Raw genomic sequence first — 27,135 nt, 5'->3', positions numbered from 1 at the left:
TGATGAAATTGTTACTTTTGTGATTAAAGTCTAAGCTGAACTGTCAGAGAACATGTAATTAAACTGCGGTTTACTCTTGTCCAATATTCGTCAGTGAAAGCTCTCACTGAATGTCAGAACAAAACAATAAAGAGGCCATGTTGCACAGAACCTTGTCATTAAAGCTTCTAAGTGTCTGTTCCCTTTTGTGACAAATTAATGCAACAGCCCCACCCCATCCCTCCACCACCACCACCCCTTCCAAAACTGGGCGACAAATTATATGTTCAAACAGAAAAGATGCGATGTAACTTTAGCAACTACAGAGCAGCTTTTGGGCATACCAATTTTTTTTCCAATTAAAAGGAGCAGGCTGCAACCTTCTGGGCTGAAAATTGAAGCCAAGGAAGAATTTCCAAATAGTTCACTTGAGGTTAGATTGAGACTGACATAGGTTGAAACCAAAACCCATGTCATTCTCCACCAATTCTCATTTTAAAATGTCCAAATTTACAGCATTGGAATAGATCTTCATAGATTGGTACCAAAAAAATAAAAAAAAGTTTTCCCCTTCATTTTTCATTTTCAATTCAGATCAAACAGTAATCTTCCATTGCCTGTTTGCTCATTTCAACTTCATTTTTGTTGTTTGAAAATGTGTAATGTTAGTTTACTTTTTATTATCTTTAGTGTTACTTTTAGTCTTCTTAATTATCACACGCACGATATTTGTCAGAGGCAAGACTTAGGAAAATTCAAACTTTGTAAAAGTATGGTCACTTCTAACATACTTTGTGAAGGCAGTTGATAAATGACCACCACAGTATCATCAGACACGGAAACAAATTTGACCGAAATGGCAAATCTGCTGTCTATTTTAGTGTTTATTAGTTTTGTAAGTTTGATAAATTTAGGTGGCATTCTTTTCTAAAAGTCTACTTTTTGATTTATTTCCTTTAAATAAAATATTTTACCACAATTAGTTGTAAATTTTCATTTATTTGTAATTAACCATAATAACCCTATATTGCTTTTATGCTCGCTGTTCACCCCATCGCCTGGTGAAAAACACAATTGCCATTTTGGGATCGCTTTGGCTGATTGTGCACCTCGTGATTTTTGTAATATGTTGCATTGTGCCATCAACGACACAGTTGGGTTGAAGAGATGAGTGTGCAATCATGTCCATTTTTTCCAACATTTTAATTTTATATCGTTACAGAAATGCTGTAAAAACTCTCTGCAATATATTTGATTCCACTTTCTTTACTTGTTTTCGGCACATGTGAGCGCTGATGTCTCTAAGCGGCGATACACCATTCTTCAAGAAAATACTGCAGTCATTACCCGTGCCTTAATAACAAGCAAAAATACAAGTGGCTGTGTAAGGATATTACTGGCGACTAAAGGACCCAGGCATACTTAGTCTTGATGCACGCCGATTGTAAGAGATTTCTTGCATGATGTTCTCACATTGCTCAAGAATTGCCAGACATCCAGATTTCCTGGATGCGACATACAGCCACCAATCACAAAGGAAAAATGTGTATCCCTAGACTCATTGGTAAGTAAATCTTTTGAAAAGAGCTTGCTGCACCATAAACCTCCATTTACTACTAGCGTATTGCTGCAGTCACTTGTAGTTTGCATGAAACACAATTGGTTGTCTCCAAACACTTGCTTGAAACTTGAAAAAGTTTCACTACCTCAAGGTTTCAAAAGGCACAACACTAGTGCTGTATTAGCTGATGTTAGCAGTGAATTTTCTGGATGTTGATTTCTTAGTAGCTTATTTAGCAGGCAATTGTTTGTTATTACAGGACTCTCTTTACTTGACCTTTATGTGGGCAAGTGTGGTCGCTTGAGAATGAAATTCTCTGCGTTTTGATGTTGACCAAAACGTCATCACAATAAGCTGTTATATCTCTTATTTTGAAGCAAAATGTCCAGTTGCCTTGAAAACACAGATTGCTGCGGACAGTCTGTAGCCCGTTTGCTCACTGGATGTGGCTTGTAGTCAAGTTTTAAGTGATAATAGACTTGATGCTCGCCTTGCACACTTCCCTGCTGCCACAACACTGTCCACAACTCTCTTTCCGGCTCATTCTGTCCTATTTTTCCTGCAGTCAAAACGTTCCTTATGACTCACCAATGCTATGAATTTGACAAGCGGGGACAACATTGCTAATGTGAACAGATTTCCTGTCCGCTGCGTGCTGCTTGGCATGTATGCTTCAGATGCACTGGATTTCAATAGGGATCAGGCAACAAAGCGACCAGCCGACAGATCGACTATTACTTCACACACTCCTGCGCACACATACACACACACATACACACCCAGAAATCAATTACCTGCTGTTGCCTGAAACAGAGCTTGAGTAAGCAAAAGTGTAAAAAATGTAAAGGTAATTAGCAAAAGGCGCTATGTCGATTTGGAGCCTGGTGAGAGTGTTTCTGTGTGCACTGGTGCATATTTGTTTGTTAGTGTATGCGCATTAGCTCTGGCCGAACACAGCCAAGGGTACTATTGTCTCTCACACTCTGTGCCGCCTGCAAACGTTATTACCTAACACCATCCATCTATACAGCAGGGAAGCTATACAGAATAGCCAGCAAAGGCCAAATATGTGGCTATTCAAAATGCAAGGATGTGGGCACTGCCAAGGGCACTGCAGTATAACATACGCTTAAAATGTAAAAAGCATAATGTCCTCAAATTTTAGGTAGCATAAGGTTGCTCTAATATTTCTTGGCAAGTTTTGACAACTATTTGTTAACAGTTCAGTCTAGAAAATAGAGCCTGAAATGATACCAAAGAAAACAGAGGACCAGCAATAATTCAATACAGTATCAACATTGTAAGGAGACAACAATGAAATACAATAATTTATTAGACTTACTTTGGCACCAAATTACTCCAACCTGAGAGATGTTGGTGCCTGGGACTGCAACGTGAGCATCAGGCATGAGAAATTGATTATTTTATACCCGTATTCTATAATGGCACACAACAGACAATACTGCATCTGGGACACCTCAAGATGCCCAGTGTAAAAACACTAGAAAAAAGCAAAAGAAAAAAGATTTTATATTTGTTTTTTGTCTTTTTCAATCCAAAATGTTAACAGTTAACTGATAGGAGCTCAAAGCAATCTAACAAAGTGGACAATATGCAGTTTGTGAAAAACACCAAATTACGACTGGTTGGTGAACCAAACCTGCATCAACTAGGTCAAGGCAAGAATTTATGGCTCTATTATCACCTGATGTGATTAAGTCTCTCTTATCATGCAGACAAACCTGTGGCTGCTTTTGGTATTTTTTTAATCAAAAGAAACTTTTGAGATGCTCAATAAATATGTCTAATATTTGCTTGGCAGCATACACTATTTTGTCAAGAAAACGAAAAAAAGAAAAATGGAAGAACGCAAAGTGGTAGAAATACATTATGTGACCAAAATTGTGGTAATACCTAAACCTTAACCCCATCAATAATAAATGTGCCTCTACAAAAGCTACTTTGGACCTGTTTTTGGAACCTCCAAAAGCATCGTTTTGTTTAGTCAGCCTTGAATGGTACTGAAAAAGGATAAATTCAACCGTTACATATTTTCGCATGTCCACATATGATATTAAATAGCAAAAAAAATACAAATCATCTTCAAAAGCTAAAGGATTTAGTGCCCTCCAAGTATGAAAATATTTAAGAAGTAAAGAGGAGAAGATGGACTGACAGATTTTTCAGATTTTGCTTTTCCAAAACCAATAAAAAGGAAGCAAAAATAAAAATCTGAACAAAGTGTCATACTTAAAATCTGAGCAAAGTAAAGTTCTGATTATGTAATTAGCAATTCACTTTAACTCCATCAATATGTTTTCGTCCAAAACCTCTTTTCATTATTAGATTTTATAATAGCTCTTCACAAAAATAGAGTTTAAATAGACTTTAACTGCTACATGTCAATCAGCTGTCACAATAAGATGTCACACAAATTATTTGCGCTATTTCAAAAATAGCTCCTGTTCACAACAAGACAGAGGAGCACATCAGAGGCCTGACAACAATGAGGTGTATCACTCCTCCCGTTTTCCACCTGGAGAAGGCATTTACATTGTAATCTGTCTTTGGTAGCTTTTTGGCTAGTAACTGTGACATTTAAACAGTCAGGTCAAACAAAGAACTAAACTACACACTAGCCATACACTCGCTGCCCTCAGAAAATCATATTTTTTATCCTTTCTTCCTGCACTAAACATGGAAACAATATTCAGGGAAAAATATAGTGTAAATGATTTATCATAACTCTGGTTTTACTTGGCCAAAGAATGCAATTTAAAATATAGAGTTTAGAGGCCACACTTTCAACACAAGTTGAAACGGAGACTCAGCAGCATCCTAAATCGGTCACAGGCTGAAAACTTCTCAATATTAACTAGCTTCCGCTAATGTCCATTTGAGGATATTCAAAAGTGAGCTAGTGTGTGGTTGGGGTGGGGGAAAAAATCGATACTATGTAGTATTGTGATATTTTGTTTGCTAATAATGTATCGATACAGGGACAGCAGAAATCGATATTTTGTTACAAAAAAGGTTTTTGTGGACTGGAACTCTGACTTCAGAGCATGTTGATCCTTTTTCTGAGCAAGAATCCTGACATTCCTTCACTGTCCAAATGTGTTTAACTTGTTTTTTGGCAGTAATAAACATGACAGTTTACTTATTTTAATTTAAGACATGTTTTATTTTAATTAAGTTTAAAACTTTTTTATTTAATGTAAAATTATATTTTGTTTTAATTTACTTTCAAATTCTTCAGTTACTGAATGGGCTGCATAGTTTTCATAAATTGCATAGTTCAGAATAGCTATAATTGTACCAGATGGTTGCATTCAGTTAAGTTGGACTAGATTGTAATACAAACCGTTCAGTTTGTCAACAATAAAACTGACTGAAATAAGAGAAAGACTGAGTGTGAGACTTTGATATTAGATAAAATGAATATTGATAAAGTTTACCTTTATGTACAGAATCTGAATATCGCAAAATATTTTAAAAAATTGCAATAATATCGTATCGTGCGTTAAGTATTGTGATAATATCGTATCGTGGGATGTATGGTGATTCCCACCTCTAGTGTGTGGTACAGCTTGTCCTGAATAGTTGTGCTTCAGTTTTGGTTAACTTCTTGTGTCGTATGAATCTATCACCTAACAGTTGTAAATGTGCCAGGTAAGTGTGTCAGTAGGATGAAACCATATGGACTAAGAATATAGGATGCTAACCATGCTTGCTAGCCTTAGCTGATCACTTAGCTCATTCCATCCTCAGTACTTCGCTTAGCACTCTTAGCACCTCAAGCTGTTGTCTAAATATGTCTAAACTTAGGGCCCAGACAAAATCTTATCCAACATTAAACCACTACTTTCCAAGAAAGTATGGAGTCACTCTATCCAGTTCTCTTTGCTATATAATGTATATGTACCTTGTTATCCCTTGTATGCCTGTCTGTCTCTCTTAGTCTTTTTCCTCTCTGTCTCAGAGCTCAAGGTGAGTTAAGCCCTTCACAGCCCAGTGGGCTGGTAACATTTCCTTCCCATTAGGATGGCTAGCTATGCACATGCATTCACACACACATGTACACACACTCACTCACACAGGCAGAGAAGAAAAGGGAAGGCGAGGCGAGCGGCAGGCGGAATGCGGGCAGGCCAGCCAAGGTTTTCCGGTACACGGGTCTCATCCCGCCACACGTCACCCTCAATTGTGGTTAACGCTGCTGTGATCAGAGGCTCCCCGACACTCTTCTGTTGCTTCAGCACCCAAAGGCGAAGGAGGGATAGAGAACAAGAGATTGTGAGGGGAGACGGGGTGAAAGAAAGGAGAGTGGGAGGTAGTACAGGGAAATAAGAAGAAGGAAGGAGAGGAAATAGAATGGAATGTGGGTTTATATATGTGAGTGTTGGAGAGGGAGAGTAGGCAGCAGGAGAGGAACAAACACGGTGGCAGAGGAGGAGGAGGAGGAGAGTGGTGACGGAAGCGACAAGAAGAAGGCAGTGGGTGAATCAGGAACACAGGCTTGAAAGTGCGAGGAAAGGAAGAGGACTGGCGACAGAGTGGTTGAAGGGAACATCGATGCCGGTGTCCCATCCGCTGTTTTTTCTGCTCCTCTCTCCTGTCATTAGCTGGCATCACTGCCGCGCCAATTATCCTCACAACAGTGTGTGCGAGCGGGCTCGCGCGTGTGTGTAAATTAATTAGGAGTGAGAAAATGAGGGATGGAGGGAAGAGTGATCATTCTCTTCATCAAGCACAGACAAAATGCAGGCAAGACACACACAGACAGACAGCCCCTGTGGAGACAGGCTGTGTGTGTGTGTGTGTTCAATTCAATCAAGCTGCTAATTATTTGATGTGTCCATTTGCTGCATGTTTCTGTGAGTGTCCTCCTCTCCACAGCTCCATGCCTCACGCTGGATTCAGTCACGCAATCATATGTGTGAGTGGGTGTGTTTCTCACTTTGTATGTGACTTTTTCTGACTCAGTCTGAACGTGTGTGTCTGTGTGTGTGGGTGCATGCACATGTTGTGCCAGCAGTAGTAGTAGTAGCCTCCCTCAGTTTGTAGTCATTCCTTAGTGTCCCTGCGTGTCGCTACTCTTCTTTCCTTTCTTTTCTCACTCTGTGATAACACTGTCTGTGTCTGTGTTTGTGTGTCTGTGTTGGGCGGGGGCAGAGTATTTGGTTGCAGATGTGTCCCCATCAGTGTATGTGTGTGTTTCAGTAATAGTAGACTAAGCCGAGCAGTTTTGCTGCCCCAGTGTGGCTCGGTGATTCACCTTTTCTCCTCCAGGTTTCCACCTGGTCACTGGAGCGATGCTCTGATACGACCTGACACCTGTCCGCTTGGATGGCCAGCAACAGGCCTCACACACACACACACACACACACACACACGTACACGACTGTGCATAAACACATTCACACTCATACAGACGAAGGTGCATTCACGCTCTTGCAAAAGCTTGACGATAAAGATAGATAAATGTGGACATACAGGACATATGCATGCATGCGCACATATACACAGAAGGGGGAAAGAGGCTTTGTTTTGTTTCCTTCTATATCTAGAACCTTGCAGCATCTAAGAAAGAAAAAAATCCTGGCTTTATTGCGCGCACACAATGCCTCGAAAGCTGACAAAACCCTCCCGTGTTCTGTAAGAGAGTCGTGCCGCGATGTGTGTAAATATGTCAGAGTTTATCTAGAGCTGTTCATAAAGCAACAAGGCACAGTGATTCACAGTCAGCCAGAGTGCATTCATGCAACCTGGCTGGCTGCGCGCTGTTAAAAAAACATGTATTTGTAGATAAGTCTGCCACAGCGAAAGGACAAGTCGCTTGCTGAACTTTATGCTATTTTAAACACTCTGGGGTTGCATAAATATTCAGAGCTACCAAATACATTTTCATAAAAATATTAGTACTTCCCTCTGCTTTGGAATAAACTCAGAAGCAGGTGTAATTTAGAGCAATTAACGCATGTTCAGTTAAAAGACGGAGATGAGTGAAATATTTATTTACATGAGATTTTCAAAATGACTAAGAGTCTGCGCTAATGGCTGTGTGAAACTTCTTTAATCATAATGCTAATGTCAGGGGTAATAGTCTGTTTACAAGGTAGAATTATGTCAGTGTTTGTTTTTTCTAAAATATGACTATAATGGAAAACAGTTTTTACACAGATGGATTTAAAGCATGGGATTGGCTGCTTGGGGCGACTGTGGTAGAGTTGGTCATCTAACAGTCGAAAGGTCGGTGGATTCAGTTCACTTCAGTTTTATTTATATAGCACCATATCACGACAGTCAACTCAAGGCGCTTTATATTGTTATATTTATTTTATATTGTAAAGACCCACAATAATAGAGAGAAAATGCCAACAATCAGCTATCACCTATTAGAAACTCTTGGCAACAGTGAAAACATCCAGCAGAACCAGGCTCAGGAAGGAGTAGCCATCTGCTACAACCGGATGGGGATGGATCAATCCCTAGTTTGTGTATGTATGTGTTAAAGCATCAATGAGCAAGATACTGAAAGAGATACTGTATGATACACTGTATGAATGCACGTGTGACTGGGTGAATGAGACTTTGAGTACTCAAAATTGAGTAGAAAGGTGCTATAGAAGTACCAATTAATTTAATGGATGTTAAAATGTAGATAAATTGGATATCTTTCAGATCAGAGATTATGTTGGCCAGTAACCTAACACTTGAAAGGAAACCCAAAATAACATTTTTGAAGTTTTCCCCTGTGAAATCACAGATATTACATTTGTGAAGTCTTTCTACTAAAATTGTTAAATATCCCATGATATTAATGCTTAAAATTGGCCATTTAAAAAAATGATTAGAAATTTCCCCTTGTGGGACTAATAAAGGTATATCAAAAATCAAATAAATGTGTTTCTCAGTCTGGTAAATGTTCACTCTTGTATTAGAGCAGTTAAACCACCCCCAAGTACTTTGAAGGTCTGTAAATTCAAAAATATTCATAGTATGGAAGTAAAACTTTTCATGGCTTTGTAAATACGCTTAAGCTCATACAGAGAAGAATTCGAGTGATTCTCAGGGGATCCGTTGATAACCATTCACTGATTTTTTCCTGGAAGAACTAAACACACAGGTGAGGCTGACTGTCAGTAATTTGGCAGGTGTTTGGATTTGGTCACAGTTATTCTTTTTTTATTATTATCTCTTTTATTGGGACAGCTGTTGAACATAACAGTAGTTTGCCTTTTTACATTTTCTTTGCTGTCACATTTTAACTTATAATTGAAAAATAAAGAAGACAGAAAAAGAAGAGAAAAGAAAAGAAGAAAAAAACCAAAACAAACAAAAACAACCCCCCCCCCAAAAAAAAAAAAAAAAAACCAAAACAACAACAAACAAACAAACAAACAAATAAAAATAAAAAACTAGGGTTAGGAGGCAGCAGGGCAGGTACACAGAAAATTCAAAAGTGTTAAATGTTTTGGTGCTAATAGTCTTCTTGCAAAAGTAGAGTTAATTTTACTCTAAGCAGAGTCACATTCTTTTAATGTAACTCTGAGGTGTAAAATGATAGTAGTTAAAATCGAGTGTTAAAAATGAGTGTTTCTCTGTCAAATCTGGAGGTGTTACAATGGAAACATTAACTCTTGACCTCTTAACTCTGAACTCCTACAGGGGCTATGACGCCAATAGAGTAAATTCACAGACTCCGCCCCCAGCACGGCTCCAATCGAAGCTGAAGTGAAGCCGTTTCAGAACATTTTGCTCTACATATTTGAGTTGTTTGCCATGCTTGGTAAGTCATTTTTTCAAAGATTGTTTCAATTATTATTATGAGCTTTTACTTCTGTGGCTCTTCGGAGTTGAGACAAAGCTGTGTGAAAGGCATTAGCCATGTTGCTCGGTGATAGCATAATATTCTGTTTTAGCTAGCTGAAAGGTATTGTTTGCAGGCAAATACCACAGCCTTGAAAAAAAGCTTGCATGTGAATTTTCAGTCAAACTTTTGGTCAAATACACCTAAAACAATGTCTAGAATGTGAAATGTTGGTATAATGGTGCTACTTGAAGCCTGAAAACGATCGCCCATAAAAAAAAAAAAAAAAAACGAGCAAACAGCAGTAGCAGATGTCCTGACTGGATTCTACGTTAGCATAGATCCCTCCAGAGTTTTGTGCACACGGTTTAGGTAAAAATTAAAAAGGTTGAGGTTTTACATTTAGTTCAGTATGACCTGTTGCCTGTGTCTTTGTCTTTTGGGAAAATACTTTACACAAGTAATGGCTCAAAGAGGATTCCTTTTTTTTTTTTGTACTGTGCTGCAATTGTTTACTGGATTATTTGTGCCATTAATTAGTGTCAACTAATTTTTATTCAATCTCCGCATAGGATATGCTTGTGAAGATGGAATATAGGGGAGAGCAGAAGTGCGTTGAAGTTCCACAAAGTGATGAATGAAGGACATGCATATTGTATTGAAGAAATAAGTGATGAGAATGCTGTTATTTGCATTTACCAGCTCACCTATGTCAGACCTTTTGATAAACAAAATTCTAATGACAGTGAGAACATGTACACTGTTACATCTTTCAGAAAATGTTTTGACATTGTGGTGCACACTTCAGAATAAATGTTTTTCAAAAACCATTGCGTCTTTTTAGTAAATGTTTATTTCCAAAAGAAATTTCTAGAAGTTCAGAACAGCAAAATTCCTGCTTTTTAGAATTAATTAGAAGATAACTCTTACGTAGTTAAACTAAAATACTCTTTTGAGAGTTAATATATAAACTCTTAACACCAAGTGTTAAATTATCAACTCCAGACAGATTTGGTGTTTAACACTAAATCAGAGTTAACGTACCAACTCTCCAAAAAGAGTTAAATTAACACTCTCTGGTGTGGACCCATATAGACACTTTAATAGTGTTGAAATCAAATCCGACAGTGTTAATTTGGACATGCTGGATTTGCTGTGTAGGTTTACGTAGAACTCAGGGTTGTAACATCATACACAAAATCACACCTCATATGCTTAACATAGTCTGTCCATTTAGACCATATTCCGTAGAAGGTATCCCTCTGAAGTTTAAGAGAAAATTACACTTTTTCCATCGTATAGATCTCTTGTACAGAATGTATCCAGTCTTCTATCGTTGGTGGCTCAGGCTTAAGCCATCTTCTCGTAAGAGGCTTTTTACTTGCGGCCAGAAGGATATACAGGAGTCTTCTGTCATTGGAATTCAGTTTATCCACTGGTGCATTGCACAAAAATATGGTCTCAAAAGTTGAAGGAAAAACAAATGAAAAAACATTTTGTAAATGATCATGGATTAGAGACCAATACTGGCGAATATCTTTACAGTCCCAAAAGATGTGGAAATGGTTAGCTCCATCTCCCCCACATCTCCAACATTTATCACCAATTCCTCGATATCTTTGTTGAGCAGGAGTAATGAAAAATCTCATAATGCTTTTCCAGCAAAATTCACGCCAAACATTAGACCCAGTGGTAGCCCACTGTATCTTGCATGCGTGAGCCCAACACTTCTCTGTAATTGTCAAATTACCCTCCTTTTCCCACTTCGCTTTAATATACAGAGTGCTGTCATTTTTACACAGCCGGATGCTGTTATATAATTTAGAAATAATTTTACTTTGCACTTCAGATTTGGTTAGTAATAAGAATGTTTCTACAAATTGTAATTCGTTTAGGTTCACTTTTAAGTTTTGATTAAAATAATTTCTGATCTGTAGATATCTAAAAAAAATCATCAGATCCCAAGTCATGTTTACTCCTTAAAGATTCAAAGCTTTGAAATGCACCCTTATGGACAAATGAATAATAATTGGTTATACCTTTTGAAATCCAGTTTTTGAATCTATTATCATATTGATTTGGAGTAAAATCTGAATCATATGCACACCATCTTAAAACCTTAGAGGCATTTTCCAAACCACCAATTTTTATTACTTCTTTCCAAGCTGATATCATTATTTGTAGTATAGGTTTATCTGCCATATGTATTTTATTCTGCAATTTTATGTCCGATATTAAAGCTGAAACTGGTATTTCTTTTACTATTGTTCCTTCAACATCTTTCCATCCGGCGGTGTAGTTTGGACAACAGAGACAAATCAACGGTCTTAACTGAGCTGCACAATAATATTCTCATAGACAGGGAAGCCCACGACCTCCCTTTTCTTTCTTTAATTGAAGCGTTTTATATTTAACTCTTTTCCCATTCCAGATATATTTTGACAATGTTCTATCCCATACCGCAAACTGTTTTTGTGGTATGGTAATCGGTAGAGACTGAAACAAATACAGCAGTCGGGGAAGAATATTTAATCTGATTGATTCAATCCTGGAGTGTAGGTCCAGAAATGGAATAGTGTTCCATCTTTGTATATCTGATTTTATGGATTCATTTAGAGGGGCATAGTTGGCATTGAACATTTTGGTGAAATCACGATGTATTACCACCCCTAAATACCTAATGCTATCTGCATCCCATTTCCATTTATAACGATTCTTGATTTCGACTGGTGGTTCATAATTTAAAGTTAATACCTGCGTTTTATTTATATTGACCTTATATCCCGATAAAGAACCATACTGTGATAGTGCTTCCATGAGATGGGGGAGTGCCTGTGAGGGACAGGTTAATGTTAAAAGTAAGTCGTCAGCAAATAATGCTAATTTCTGTTCCCCTCCTGGCGTTCGTACTCCTGTTATATGCTGACTCTGCCTAATCCACTGACTTAGTGGTTCTATAAACAAAGCAAAAAGCAACGGTGAAATGCAGCAACCCTGTCATGTCCCTCGTTCCAGTATAAATGATTCGGTGAGGTCCCCATTGATTTTGATTTTAGCTGTTGGTTTGTTGTATAACTCTGAGATAATATCAATTATAGATTTATCAAAATTAAACTTCTCAAGCACTTTGTATAGAAAGGACCATCTCACTGAGTCAAACGCCTTCTCGGCATCTAAGCTTAACACTAAGGTCTCTAATTTTTGTTTGTCAACTTGCCGCAATATGTGCAAAACCTTTCTGATGTTGTCCTGGGCCTGTCTATGTTTAATAAAACCCGTTTGGTCATTATGTATTAACCTAGGTAATACCATTTCTAGTCTCTTAGAGATAATAGATGTGAACAACTTGTAGTCAATATTCAATACACTGATTGGGCGATAGTTGCTACATTCTAATTTATCTTTTCCTTCTTTTGGTATAATGGAAATTATTGCTTCCCTCCATGAAGGAGGGATAATTTTCTTTTCCATTACCCAATTAAATGTCTTTATCATGGTGGGGATCAAATGATCCTGCATTATTTTATACCATTCAGGGCCGAACCCATCTGGCCCCGCCATTTTCCATCCCTTTAATCTTTTAATTGCCAAATAAATTTCTTCTTTAGTTATTGTGGACAACAGCATTTTATTTTATTCCTCTGTCACACCTTGCAACTTTAGACCTGACAAGAAAGTATTGACAATAGAGTTGTTATCTACAGGAGATTGGGAGTAAAGTTTTCTGTAGTAATTCTGGAAGCATAGTTTAATTTTCCCCAGTTCAGTTTCTATTTGTCCATTAAGAGGATTCTTTATTCTATGTATAGTCCTCTCTGCTTGTTGCTTCCTAAGTTTAAGAGACAGAAGTCTTAGTGATTTTCTCCCTACCTCGCATTGCTGTTGTTTAATAAAAACGATTTTCTTTTGTATATCCATCATATTTAAATCATCTATTTTTTCTTAAGTTTTATTATGTCAGATTTGATATCATCATCCAGCGTCACAGAATGTAGATGTTGTAGCTCTAACAATTTGTCTTCTAATTGACAACGGTTTTCCCACCTAGATTTTTTCAGGTAAGAGGATATACTAATTATTTTTCCTCTAATTACTGCCTTCAATGCATCCCATAATATTCCTGGAGATACCTCCTCATTTTCATTATACTCTAAATAAGTTTCTATTTCCTCTTTGAAACTCTCTTTAATATTTGGATAATTTAAAATGTTTGTATTCAGCCTCCATAAGGTTGATCTATTTTTGCTATTCAGGCAGATCTCAAGATAAACCGGATTATGATCTGAGATGGTACAAGCGCCTATTTCACAGCTTTTAATTCTAAATAGGTCATTCTTAAACATGAGAATATAATCTAGCCTAGAATATACATTGTGTGGAACTGAGAAGTGGGTATACTTTCTGTCATTTGGGTGTAAATCTCTCCACACATCTAGTAGTCCAAAATCGTCCATAAAATGCACCATTCTTCTTCCAATACTCCTCTGATCACCTTTTCCATTTGAAGAGTCTAACTTGGCATTTAATGTGACGTTAAAGTCACCACCGCAAATGAAAATTCCCTGACTCCTTGTTGTTGCCAAATTCAAAATCTGCCCATATAAGGACCAGTCACTGCCTGGGGGAATATACACATTTAAGAGAGTAGTCATTATACCCTGAATTTTACCCATTATCAATATATATCTGCCTTCTTTATCTTTAAATTCCGAAATATGTTCATAGTTCAAAGTTAAGGATATCAAAATTGCCACCCCCCTTCGCCTCCCAGAACTATGGGAGGAATAGAAGACATGTTTGAAACCTAATTTGTTAAGTTTTGCATGATCTTTGTCAGCTAGATGTGTCACAGTTATTCTACACTACTCTGGTTTATTATCAGAGTCAAAAAAGTAACAATTCACTCAGTACATTTTAGATTGTGCAATCTTTCAATCTTGTGCTTCTTTATATCTTACTTTGGATGTTGGCTGTCTTTTGTTCCACTGTCTATCAGAGATGGGCAAATCCGATTACTTTTTTCGAGTAACGAGTAAAGTAAGGGATTACTATTGCAAAAAAGGTAATTCGATTACTGTTACTTTCCCATAGGAAGGCTGCGTTTCTGCGTTACTAAAACCGTGATTTTTTTGCGAGAGTGACTTATGACAATGATGTACTGTTCATGGCAACAGCTGTGTGCAGATCAAAAATGGATAGTATAACGAGTGCGGGAGAGAGTATGACCATGCAGCGTTTAAAGCATGGAAGTACTGACCTAACTTTGAGTTTGATTCCGTAAAAAGTGACAAAAACATTAGCGTCCGCTTCTCACTACATGGGAAGTAAACTTCTTTTTACAGCACAAAAAACCCTAAACGTCCGAGCAAGCACTGTCACTACCCGATCCGTACCGGAAACCCGATCGGTACCCCGCATGCGCAAATCTTACGTCACTTCCTCTCTTTCCCAACATTGCGACATTCAATATATTTGAATGATACGGTTAGCGCCCAGTTAGCTTCTAGCATTTCTCAACAGCTCTGCCTCCTTTTCGACTGCCCGGGACATTTAAACAATGGATAATCCATATACAAACAAATTCATGCTTTTCTCCTCAACAGAGAGCATCCCCCGATTGAACAACAGCGCCGTAAAATAAGAAGAATGGCACCTAATTACAAACTTAATAATATTGACTTAGCAATGTGTCACGTGAAGATTCATCAGCCAGATTAAGTGTTTACTGACAATTGACAGTGATAGCAGACATCATCATCACTATTCCAGTCAATCCTCTCCACACAGACAAGCATAAACACACTCGACTCCCACTAAATCAAATTTAACACACGTTTGTAATGACACCAATTCAGTTTACAATAGGGTTCATTCGCTCGGTCAGCAGGTGGCAGTATCCTCGTACACTGGGGAGTAAACTGCCATTAAACAAACAGAAGAAGAAGAAAACAGATGCACATGCGCGGTACGGATCGGGTAGACCCGATTTGTACGGTCCGACTTTGCACATGCGCAGTAAGGATCGGGGAGTCCTTACTGTCTTTTTATTTTTCATTTTTGTCTACATTGTACTGAAATGCTTCATTATTGCAAACATTTTAAGATATACTTATTATTCTTAACATCTTAACAGATACTGTGACCCATAACTATCATAAAACGCTATGACCGGAAGTAGACACCTTTCGCGCATGCGGGGTACCGATCGGGTTTCCGGTACGGATCGGGTAGTGACAAGCACCAAATACGCTGCAGCTGGAATGGGAAATTCACAGAGAAACTGCCGTATCCTTCCACTGACCGCTGCGGCACACCTGCACCAGGGCAAACCTCCGCCTGCCCTGCCCACTCCTGCTATACAGGTGAAAATAGAGCAACAGGACCGCTGAGTCTTTCATTTTATTTATTTTCTGCTGTGTTTTACGTGCATCTATTTGAAAGAGTGAGTGTAAACACGAAAAACTATTTTATTTTATATGCTGGAATGTGCAGAAAATAGGTTTAAATGTTAAACAAATTTCTTCCAGTCAGAGAATATTGCATATAATTTAATGTTTGCTTGAAGCATACAATTAAAAGATTAAAACTAATAAAAACAAGTTTTAAAATGAGACTTTTTCATTTGATTACATTTTGTATGATGGATTATGCAGAGAAAGTAGAATTGGGCTAAAAGATCTATTGCTTTATTACCTATTTAGGGGATAAATCATGTTTTAAAAAGTAACTAAGTAACTAATTACTTTTGAAAATAAGTAATCAGTAAAGTAACAGGATTACCTGTTTCAGGAAGTAATCAGTAATTAGTTACTGATTACTTTTTTCAAGTAACTTGGCGCACACTGCTGTCTATTAAGATTATTCTACACTGTTTAATAATGGTCAGGTGTGGTCTGGGGAGGTCAATCCATGACTGATATTGTTCCACTGTGTATCCAACAGTGTTTAGGATCATTATCATTTTGAACATAGAAGTTGTTCCCAATCAGATGCTATCCAGCCAGTGTTGCATGGTGGTTTAAGATCTCTTGGTGCTTTTCTATATTCATAATTCCACCAATTAATAGAATGTGCTGGCAGAAAAGCAGCACTAAACCTTGACAAGGCCCCAGCAAGTTAAACCACAAATTTTAAGTTTAGATTCATCACCCCACAACCCCTGATGCCACTGCTTTAAAGTCCAGTTGTTGTGTAATGTGTCATACCTCAGCAGTTTCTTCCTGTTTCTCTTCCTCAAGAATGGCTTTTTGACAGCCACGATTCCATTGACGCCATTTCTGATGCAGCTTCAGCAAAAACCTGATGTTACCAACAACTGTTTAAAGATTTAAACAGTTTAAATCTTAAACAATCTTAAACAGTTTAAACAATTTAAAAACAAGTACAAGGACTGGACTGCAAATGAGTGACAAAAAGTAGCCAATGTCCCAAAAAAACCTTTGAAAGCCCTTCAGAAAGTCTTCAGAAATCATAATGAAGACTGGTGTCAATCTGGTTCAAAGTTGCCACCCCTGCAATCATTTGACTGTTGTCCTTAAAATGTCACCTGCGACTTAATTAGTTTGTGTCTTTCATGGTACGGGTAACTGTACTGTATTTAATGTATTTATTTATTTTTTACAACTTCCTATTCTCAAGCTAGCATTATTTCAATCACCAAGTACAAGATTGAAAATTTAGGCCATATCAACACGACTCTGTGTTTTTGTAGCTTTTTAGCACTTTCACCAGTAATGTCAAATAAATGGTGGAATCTTGCCTTTTTTTAAGAGCCTTATGTAAAGAAAGAGAATGAAATGTTCTTTTGGTGTAATCTCCTTTGCACCCTGTGTCTATCTGAAGTCATTTCACAGAGCTGAAGTGCCTCTTCAAAGCATGTGGGTGTTTGGGAAAGAGTTGGCTGCAGTGCACAGCCCATTTGACTATGTCACTGCAAAGAGTGTGCTCTGACAAGTTGTTCACAGTCCATATGTATCATCAACACCATACTTTTTTCATAATTCAGGTACTCTGTGAAGGAGCAAGCCAGTTATCAAAAATTCAGGAAACTCAAGATTTTTTCATGAAATACATGAGTGCATTAAGTGCAAGGGTTAATTAACAGATCGAGTGTTCTTTTCCTTAGCAAAGTTTGTACATGTTTTATTAATTACGTTCACTATGAAGACTTTGACATCAGCGGGGACTTGCTGTACATAATGTAATTCATGCATATGCATTATAAAGCATGCACAGGAAATACTGTATGTAACTATCTAATTAAATGTGTATAGCAGCTTTTTCTTTTAAATGTAGACTGGGTCACGTTGTTGAAGTGAGAAACCACTGGAGCTCTGGCATGGATAACCATGGAAAATACAACACAAAAAACACACAAAAAGAAAAAAGTTGTATTAAGGAGAATCGAAACTAAAACTTCTACAAGACTTTTTATTGGGAAAAAAATAAGCAAGAGTTTGCAGATACTATTGCATGAATTTTGCTATGCCTGGGTTTCAAACAACAACAACACAACAACAATTATCACTAGGGAAAAATCTGTCAATTCTTGCTATTAACCAAAAACTACATTTGGTTATTGCCAAGCAGTTGAAATTATTTCCTATTTGAGACTGGAGGAGCCATAGGTCAGGACCTCAAAATAAGAAAGCAAAATGCAGGCACAACAAAATGATACTAGCACAAATCTTAGAGCTCACTTTTAAAAGATCTACCTTATTCACAAGTATTTATGCCAAATGCCCTCGCTATCACACACCAAAGGGTTTATGTCTCTTTCCAGGATCGAATTCAACTTAAATTTATTATTTTTATCACAAAAATTGAGGGTTCTGATCTTTTTTGAGAGCTTCTGAAGTGAGCCATGACAGAGTAAATTTGAGATCCAGTGCTATAGAGAGTTAGCAAGTTAGAAGTATATCTAGGCTTATACTCCACAGATGTTTTAGTAGAGGTTATAGCTCAGTGTGGATGGGTGATTGGACAATGGTTCATAATTGACTCTGGCCTTGACAGACAGTCAAAGCAGGATAACCAGAAGGTCTATCAAAGCAAAAAAAACAAACAAAAAACAGGAAAGCCGAGAGAAAAGAAAAATAAATCTTTCACAACTGTTGCTCCACAAATTGGATCAGATTTAAACATACCACTTCTTTCTTACTGTCTGTTGTTTCATGTTCCTTCTAGGCTGAAGAATTGTTAAATATTTTTATTCTAGTTACCATCAAAATATTTACCATTAGCTGACACTAATGAGCAGTAGAGGAACTTTATAGAACGTTTGCTTTTGTTAAAGCAGCAGTACCACACCATGAAAATACCAAACCACCCACGATTTTGTATTATTGGCAAATTGTAATTAAAGTATCACATGGAAAAGTAATTATTCCGCTGTAAGATGTTCCCTTTCAGTGTTACATGGATCAGTGTTTAAGGTTTAGCATATTTTTAAATGATTAAATTCTGATTATTCCACAGAACTGTATTAAGATTTTAGTCACAGACTGATGTTTTATTTATCTTACCACACATGTCTGTGTGTGTCTTAACTTAATGGACATAACTGATCTCTAAGCAGTGGAAGTTCAATCAAGCACACTGGCCTTCTGTTGGTCTCCAGATCGACGACAGTTTGTCCACAAGAACACTGCTGAAGATGTAAGCACAGAGTTTACTTTCATTTTTCATTTCATTAATTACTGTCTATTTTAAATTTCACAGGGCAAGCACTGCTGCCTTACTTGCCCTGAAAGAAAACAATTCAGCTAAATCCATCTAAAGTTTAATAGCATTAACCAGATCTGACTGACTAATCACACAGAGGGATGTACGACCAAAAAGCCCAGAGATTATTAGATTGAGCAATGGGGCATTTGATGCTTTTAGCAAACAGAAGAATTCTTTATTTCAAGGTCTGTCAAAGTTAACACAGTACTACTTGACATGCTTACAGTGATAGCATTAGCATAGTAGTGTTTCAAAGACATAATCTTCATCATCCTTACTTGTTACTATGCCAATATCATGAAATATCCCACATTTTGTGTTTGGACATATGTCCATCTGGCCTCTGACCAATTAACTGGAATCAATAACACAGCCTTGCTTCTAGCGAGGCTTGACAAACACATCTCTATCAAGAAATAGTAAACTAGGAAATGGTTGGCTGATGTGAAAATTGTAATTACTGTCTTAGACTTTATTGCATTATTGGCTTCATTACTGCAGCTGAGTGCTGTATCTATGACTCTGTCCTTTAACCTGTGCACAACCCCCATGCATTAACACAGCATTTTCTTTATTTGGGATTGAGTAACAGCGTAACAGCAGTCGTCTTCACAAATTACTCCCACATTTTCATTCATTTCCCACACGATGCCTCCAATTGTATGATTCAGAGCTCTGGCAGTGGTTTCAGTGGTTTATGTCAATTTGAGCACACAGGCATCAAACGCTGTGAACAGATTTGCTAATTTGTGGTCTGGATGCTGTTGGCCTTTGTTTACATACAGCCATAAGCAAAAAGCTGTGACAGCACAATAGCTCACAAACCATCCTGTCACTGGTGGATTCAAAGAGGCTGCCCTAAAGAAAAAATTCAAATAATAAGGAGGTTAATAAGGAGACAGAAAGATACCCCTAATGGATATTTTACAGGGTGGATATGGGATATTGAAACAGCACAGAAAGGGAATAAGTTATGCCTCCTATGTTTATTTTTTTTTTGAGATTTTGCTCTAGCATGCCCTGATTGCCACACCAGAGCCAAAAAAGTAATACCTTATTATTTCACCAGTTCTCTTCTGGATACAGCGGTGGATGTACTACTTTTAACAATAGAATCCATGGTAACAGCGTGATAATGATGCACTGTTACTTTTCCCCACATTCACATTGTTTGTGATGCTGTTATAGGCTTCTTTCAGACTGGGAAAGTGTGAGGAATGATAAGGCACTTATCAGTCACTCAAGAATTACAAGCAAGCTGGGCTAATATGCTATCTGGGTATTTTTTTAAGAAGATTTTCCAAAAAGTGATTGGTAATCACGTGGTGATTCTCAGGCTTCTATAATTGCTGTAAAGCACTGTAAAGCCAGTTTTTGTTGGTGAAGACTATTTCATGATCTGGACGTCTCTGCGAGTCTCTGTCTCATCATAAAAAGTCTCCCAGGCTTTTGTCAAATGTCAACCAGTCATGTGGAGTCTCAGTCCACTAGAGAACGATCTAGTAACACCTGGAAATGTCCCATGATGTCTGTAGTGCTGATATAAACTGGAATCTGCCTCAGTGCAGGTAGGCATCAAGGACTTCTTCACACTTAGTGAATCCATTTCCCTGTCTGTCCCTGTCATTTTCACTTGGATTCATTTTTTCAGGACCACCTGAAACCAGACACACACAGGACAAACACAAAGTTGGAGTAATGGATTTTTTTTGTAAGGCGTGGCTTTTTGGAGGTCTTGTGCTCATTTATCAGCAATCATTTTGAAAATATCCCAATACCTTCAATACATTAAAGCTAATCAGTTTCATCTGTTAAGAAAGCAATCCAAAACTAAAGCTCACCGATCTATTCTTATAGAAACTGCACACATTGTTTCTAAGGACATGCTGTTAATATATATATATAAAAAATACTAACAAATGCCATTCTTCCCAGTGTGTGTGACTAGCTGCCAGTCTCTGTTGACTGATCTCACTCATTAAGCATCTCTCTGAGACATGCAGCGATGGATTGCGGCGGCTGCTGCCAGGCTAATCACAGGTACAAAGGGAGGAGGTTAGTGAATTTGAATGCCAACAAGCAAAAATACTGGAAAATGCTTTCTTTTCCAAATTTTTACTTCCCAAGATGCCTGAATGATGTTCACCATCTATCACTGTATCATGAGAGAAACCATTTCTCTTTGTTTTGGGGTTTTTATTTTTTCTTATTTTGGCTGTGATTAATTAATAAATAATCCTGTGGCAACATGGGTTTGCTACACAATGTAGCAATGTAGCAGTAGGGAAGGTATTTCATGTTTCATGCAGCAGCTGAATTAGATCTCCTTTTAATGCACAGTTTGACTATTCAGAAACTACAAAATGTTGCTACATTAGAAAGAAATCTCATAAATGATGTTTTGTGTTCCATTTCAAAATAAATAATAAAAATATGAAATGAATCCTAACCCTAGAGGAGGCAGCAGTAACCTGGTTCATGTTAATGGGTGATACAGTGGGGCAAAAAAGTATTTAGTCAGCCACCGATTGTGCAAGTACCCCCACCTAAAATGATGACAGAGGTCAGTAATTTGCACCAGAGGTACACTTCAACTGTGAGAGACAGAATGTGAAAAAAAAATCCATGAATCCACATGGTAGGATTTGTAAAGAATTTATTCGTAAATCAGGGTGGAAAATAAGTATTTGGTCAATAACAAAAATACAACTCAATACTTTGTAACATAACCTTTGTTGGCAATAACAGAGGTCAAACGTTTACTATAGGTCTTTACCAGGTTTGCACACACAGTAGCTGGTATTTTGGCCCATTCCTCCATGCAGATCTTCTCGAGAGCAGTGATGTTTTGGGGCTGTCGCCGAGCAACACGGACTTTCAACTCCCGCCACAGATTTTCTATGGGGTTGAGGTCTGGAGACTGGCTAGGCCACTCCAGGACTTTCAAATGCTTCTTACGGAGCCACTCCTTTGTTGCCCGGGCGGTGTGTTTTGGATCATTGTCATGTTGGAAGACCCAGCCTCGTTTCATCTTCAAAGTTCTCACTGATGGAAGGAGGTTTTGGCTCAAAATCTCACGATACATGGCCCCATTCATTCTGTCCTTAACACGGATCAGTCGTCCTGTCCCCTTGGCAGAAAAACAGCCCCATAGCATGATGTTTCCACCCCCATGCTTCACAGTAGGTATGGTGTTCTTGGGATGCAACTCAGTATTCTTCTTCCTCCAAACACGACGAGTTGAGTTTATACCAAAAAGTTCTACTTTGGTTTCATCTGACCACATGACATTCTCCCAATCCTCTGCTGTATCATCCATGTGCTCTCTGGCAAACTTCAGACGGGCCTGGACATGCACTGGCTTCAGCAGCGGAACACGTCTGGCACTGCGGGATTTGATTCCCTGCCGTTGTAGTGTGTTACTGATGGTGACCTTTGTTACTTTGGTCCCAGCTCTCTGCAGGTCATTCACCAGGTCCCCCCGTGTGGTTCTGGAATCTTTGCTCACCGTTCTCATGATCATTTTGACCCCACAGGATGAGATCTTGCGTGGAGCCCCAGATCGAGGGAGATTATCAGTGGTCTTGTATGTCTTCCATTTTCTGATGATTGCTCCCACAGTTGATTTTTTCACACCAAGCTGCTTGCCTATTGTAGATTCACTCTTCCCAGTCTGGTGCAGGTCTACAATACTTTTCCTGGTGTCCTTCGAAAGCTCTTTGGTCTTGGCCATGGCGGAGTTTGGAGTCTGACTGTTTGGGGCTGTGGACAGGTGTCTTTTATACAGATGATGAGTTCAAACAGGTGCCATTCATACAGGTAACGAGTGGGGGACAGAAAAGCTTCTTACAGAAGACGTTACAGGTCTGTGAGAGCCAGAGATTTTCCTTGTTTGAGGTGACCAAATACTTATTTTCCACCCTAATTTACGAATAAATTCTTTACAAATCCTACCATGTGAATTCATGGATTTTTTTTTCACATTCTGTCTCTCACAGTTGAAGTGTACCTCTGGTGCAAATTACTGACCTCTGTCATCATTTTAAGTGGGGGTACTTGCACAATCGGTGGCTGACTAAATACTTTTTTGCCCCACTGTAAATAACCATAACTACAATCCTAACCCTAGGAAGAATAGCAGACGAGAGTTAAATTTAGAGTTGAAATGCTGTGATGCTATTTACATTCTACTATAAATTTACAGTAGAATGATACGTCATCAGACCTCCAACTAATTCAATAAATAAAAGTATGGAAAAAAGTTAGATTTTCAAACTTTTTTTCATAAGAAGTATGCATCATTTTGTAGACCCTGATATAGGAAGCAGGTATGTTCTTATTTACTGACTCTAATATGCCTTACTGTAAATTTAAAATCATGTTTTGTGTGCAATATAAGCTTTACAATAAAGCACTGTAAGCTTTCACTAACCTTCCCGTCTGTCATTACAGTCATAAAAGAAAAAAATCTCAGAATTGTACTGTAACTTGCTGTTCGTCTCAGCATTTACAGTATTTATATGTACTCACAAAGAACTGTACATTGCTGTACAAAATATTGTATTTTTACAGCGATTTGTTCCACTGTCTGTGTTTACAGTGCTTCAGCCCTTAGAGGGCAAACAGGTGCTCATAAATGTTACATTCCCCAAATCCTAAAACATCCAGCAACCCATCAGACTCCTTTCCTTTAGCAATCTGACCTTATAGTCTGGTGCCAGATCTGCAGAGGATTGCAGTTTCCCTTCTCCATTCCACTGGCCTCTGTGGTGCCAGGCAGGATCAATCAAGGCCTGCTGAGACATTTGAGGGGAAGTGAAGTTGTGTTTGACCCTGTAGGTTTGCTGCCAGACAATGATAGAAAGTAGAGTGGACAGGTTCAGCCTGCCTCCACTCTCCAGACGACCAACCTGAACTGGACTGGACAGCAAGGGGAATAGAGATGAGCAGTGGGATGATGACTGTGTGTGTGTGTGTGTGTGTGTGTGTGTGTGTGTGTGTGCGTGCGTGTGCACGCGCGTGTGTTTGATGGAGAGAGCATGAGTGTGTATGTACATCTGTCCATGTGTGCACTTTCTCATGGGACTCTGCAGTTGTATTTGCACGTGCGCATGTTTTGGTGTTGCCGTGTGCGTGTATGAGGTTACGAACTTGTGATGCAGTCAAGGCTGTAGCTTGGAGATAGAGTCTCTTCTTATGTGACTGTGTGCGTGTGTGTGCGCATGTGTGTGCGTGAGGCTGTTGGAGGGGTTGTGAATGCCTGTCAGTGTGCTGTGTATTTTTAAGTTTGAAAATCCATGGCACATCCGAGGAGTGAACTGGGTGACAGGAAAGAAGGGAAAAGATTTATTTTAGGGTTAAAAACTGAATTTAACCCATCTGCAGAAATGCACCTCAGCTGAGTTTTTCTTATTGTCAGTCTATGATGCCTGACTACTTTGTCATTAAAAATGGATCACTGATAGACTATGAAATCAGCCTGATTTAAAAAAAAATCAAATACTTTCAAATCCTGTAATACCTTCAAATATTTCATTTGTGCATCATTATTTTTACGCATAAAAAAACGTCACTGATAAAAGCCCAGAGTACATGTCTGTGAATGGGAGAGAGACTTTTTTTTTGGCCCGAAGCTCAATGTTCCAGAACCTGTGGGAAAAAATGATGGATTCAAAATAAAACTACATAATAAGCTGGTGTTTTCTGTAAATCTGAACCTCAGTAAATATAAACAGGATAGAGGAAGGAGAAAATAGGAGTCTAGCCATTAAGGTTACTGTTTCAGCTTAAACCTGGAAACAGTAAATCATCGATTAGGAGAGTCACGCTGTCACTGACATTGTACAGTTATACAGCATAGACAATATTACATCCTGACATCCATCACTGTTGCTTTCAGAAAAATGCCAACAGCATCAGTGCTTTCTCAATTTTTCCATGGTGGTCAGATGGTTGTCAGGTCAGCCTGCCAGTTCGCATGCCAATCAGATGGATGACACATTGTCCTATGCTTTTTGGGTGGGCCTCACTTGGTGCAGTATGCTGGATTTTTGTGCTGTTGTCACACCAACGTTAGAGCTAAGTATCTCCTGGTTTGCTGCTTGTGGCTTTTATTTACTGGTAAAACTGGTTACCTGATATCAGACTAAATAGTCAGTTTGTTCATTTCTAACTAACTTAATTTAATTTCCAACAAACCACTCACAAGAGTCAAAAATAACCAACCAATATGTTTGCATCCCATTTGTTCTTGTCTCCTCCATCTCCAGATTATATGCATAGTTTCCTGCTGAGAGCTAACAGTCCCAGTCTAAAGACCCACAAAGTCTATATTAGGACAGTTGGAGGGGTGGCAGTTACATTTAACATAGGTTTGTTAGTCAGGAGAGACTGGTTCATGTCCATTTGAGGAGCTTTTTAGTTTTTTGTTTTACTCATTAGCTTTTAGCTTCTTTCACTTTGATTTGTTGAGTTAGGGCATTTAAAACTTGATCAGCTTTAGGCAGTGAAAAACACTGGGCTTGTGTCAGAGTTTAGGAATGAAAACAAGCATTTTACTATGATTTTAAGAGGTTGATCAAAGTGAAAATTCATTATGATGAGAATACATTATATCTCTGTTACCCCAGAAAGTAGACAAGGCGAGCTATAAATACAAATTTGTCAAAGCAGCTGTGACCAGACATTAGCGCACAAGGTTTCCCAGCCCATCATCTGCAGACCATTTGGTCAGGACCCATTATTGTCACATTTAAAAGTACCAGGTACTCTCATGTTATTTTGTCTTTAATATGCAGGGTCAGTGCTGTGAAGGAGCATACTGTCACCCAAACCACTGTTATGTCATTGGACTGAAGGTTCATTCATGTCATGGCTAGTTTTCACTTAGCTTCATTGCTATTGTTTGTTTGTTTTTTTGTGAGAAATATGATTCACTGGTGCTTGAATCTGATTTTGTGCTGCTGGCTGCTCAGTTTGCTTTCATGCAGTTGAATTGCTCTGTATTCATTATCCTGAAAGCTGAGTTCATGCACTTTGAGTTGCTTTCTCGTGGTGCTGTCTGGAATGCACTTGGGTTGCTGCTAACAACCAAAAAGGGATAATTGTAAAACTTCTGTCTGGGCTAAAAATTTTCCCCTTGTGGTTTGAAGCTGGTTTATGGGGTTTCTTATTAGTGCATTACTAAGCTAATCAGCAGAGTATACTGTACTCAGACGTGGTTTCTGGTTGTTTTCACAATGGAACACATAATTGAAGAAGAGAGAAGGCTTTATTTTGAATGGATTTCTTCTGGGTGTTGTTTCTCAAAGCCTGTGTATATACTACTTTTACCTTCATTATGTGGAGGCGCTTCACGACTAAGTGAAAGACTGACAATCAAGGACAACTCAGCGTATTCAGTCTTGTTCCTGGCCCTCCTTTTTAGGCTTTTTCCAGATGCAAGTCAGCCAGTATCATTCACACTGTTGTTTCCAGTGGTTCGACCCTTGGCCCTCCTTCCCAGCAGCATTGTGCATGCTGTGAAACACAGCAAGCTGACCAATGTATATTCTGTCCTGTCTCACAGTCATTCTCACACAGTGACAGTGATGTGATCAGACAAAAACAGGAAAAAAAAATGTAGTCTGAAGACCCATGTATGCATAATGCACAGCATAATGATGATTCACTCGTTAGCATCATGTGACTATATTGTCATGTTTGCTTTCTGGCCTGTGGTTACACTGGAAAGGCCCTGTGATGGACTGGTGAGCTGTTCAAGGTGCGCTCTGTCAGGGCAAATGCCCGGTAGACAGTTGGTTCTGGGTTCAAATCTCCTTTCTGCACTCCTTTCTGACTTTCTGCATGAGCTCCCCTTAGTTGCAAAAAGAAACAAGAAAATGGATACCAACCTTCTTTTTTGCCTTCTAAGTTACCAACTCCCTGCTACTGTGTTAATTACTGAATGTATCCAATCCAATTTCAAGTGTAAGGATAGATAAAAATACAGAAATGAATGGGTGCTTTTTGACCTTTTTATTATATCAAAAAGACCTTCTACCATCAACTGGCAGTG

This window comes from Simochromis diagramma, unplaced genomic scaffold, assembly GCF_900408965.1.
Source record: "Simochromis diagramma unplaced genomic scaffold, fSimDia1.1 OVJJ01000107.1, whole genome shotgun sequence".
Taxonomy (NCBI): domain Eukaryota; kingdom Metazoa; phylum Chordata; class Actinopteri; order Cichliformes; family Cichlidae; genus Simochromis; species Simochromis diagramma.
This window is presented reverse-complemented; position numbering follows the sequence as displayed.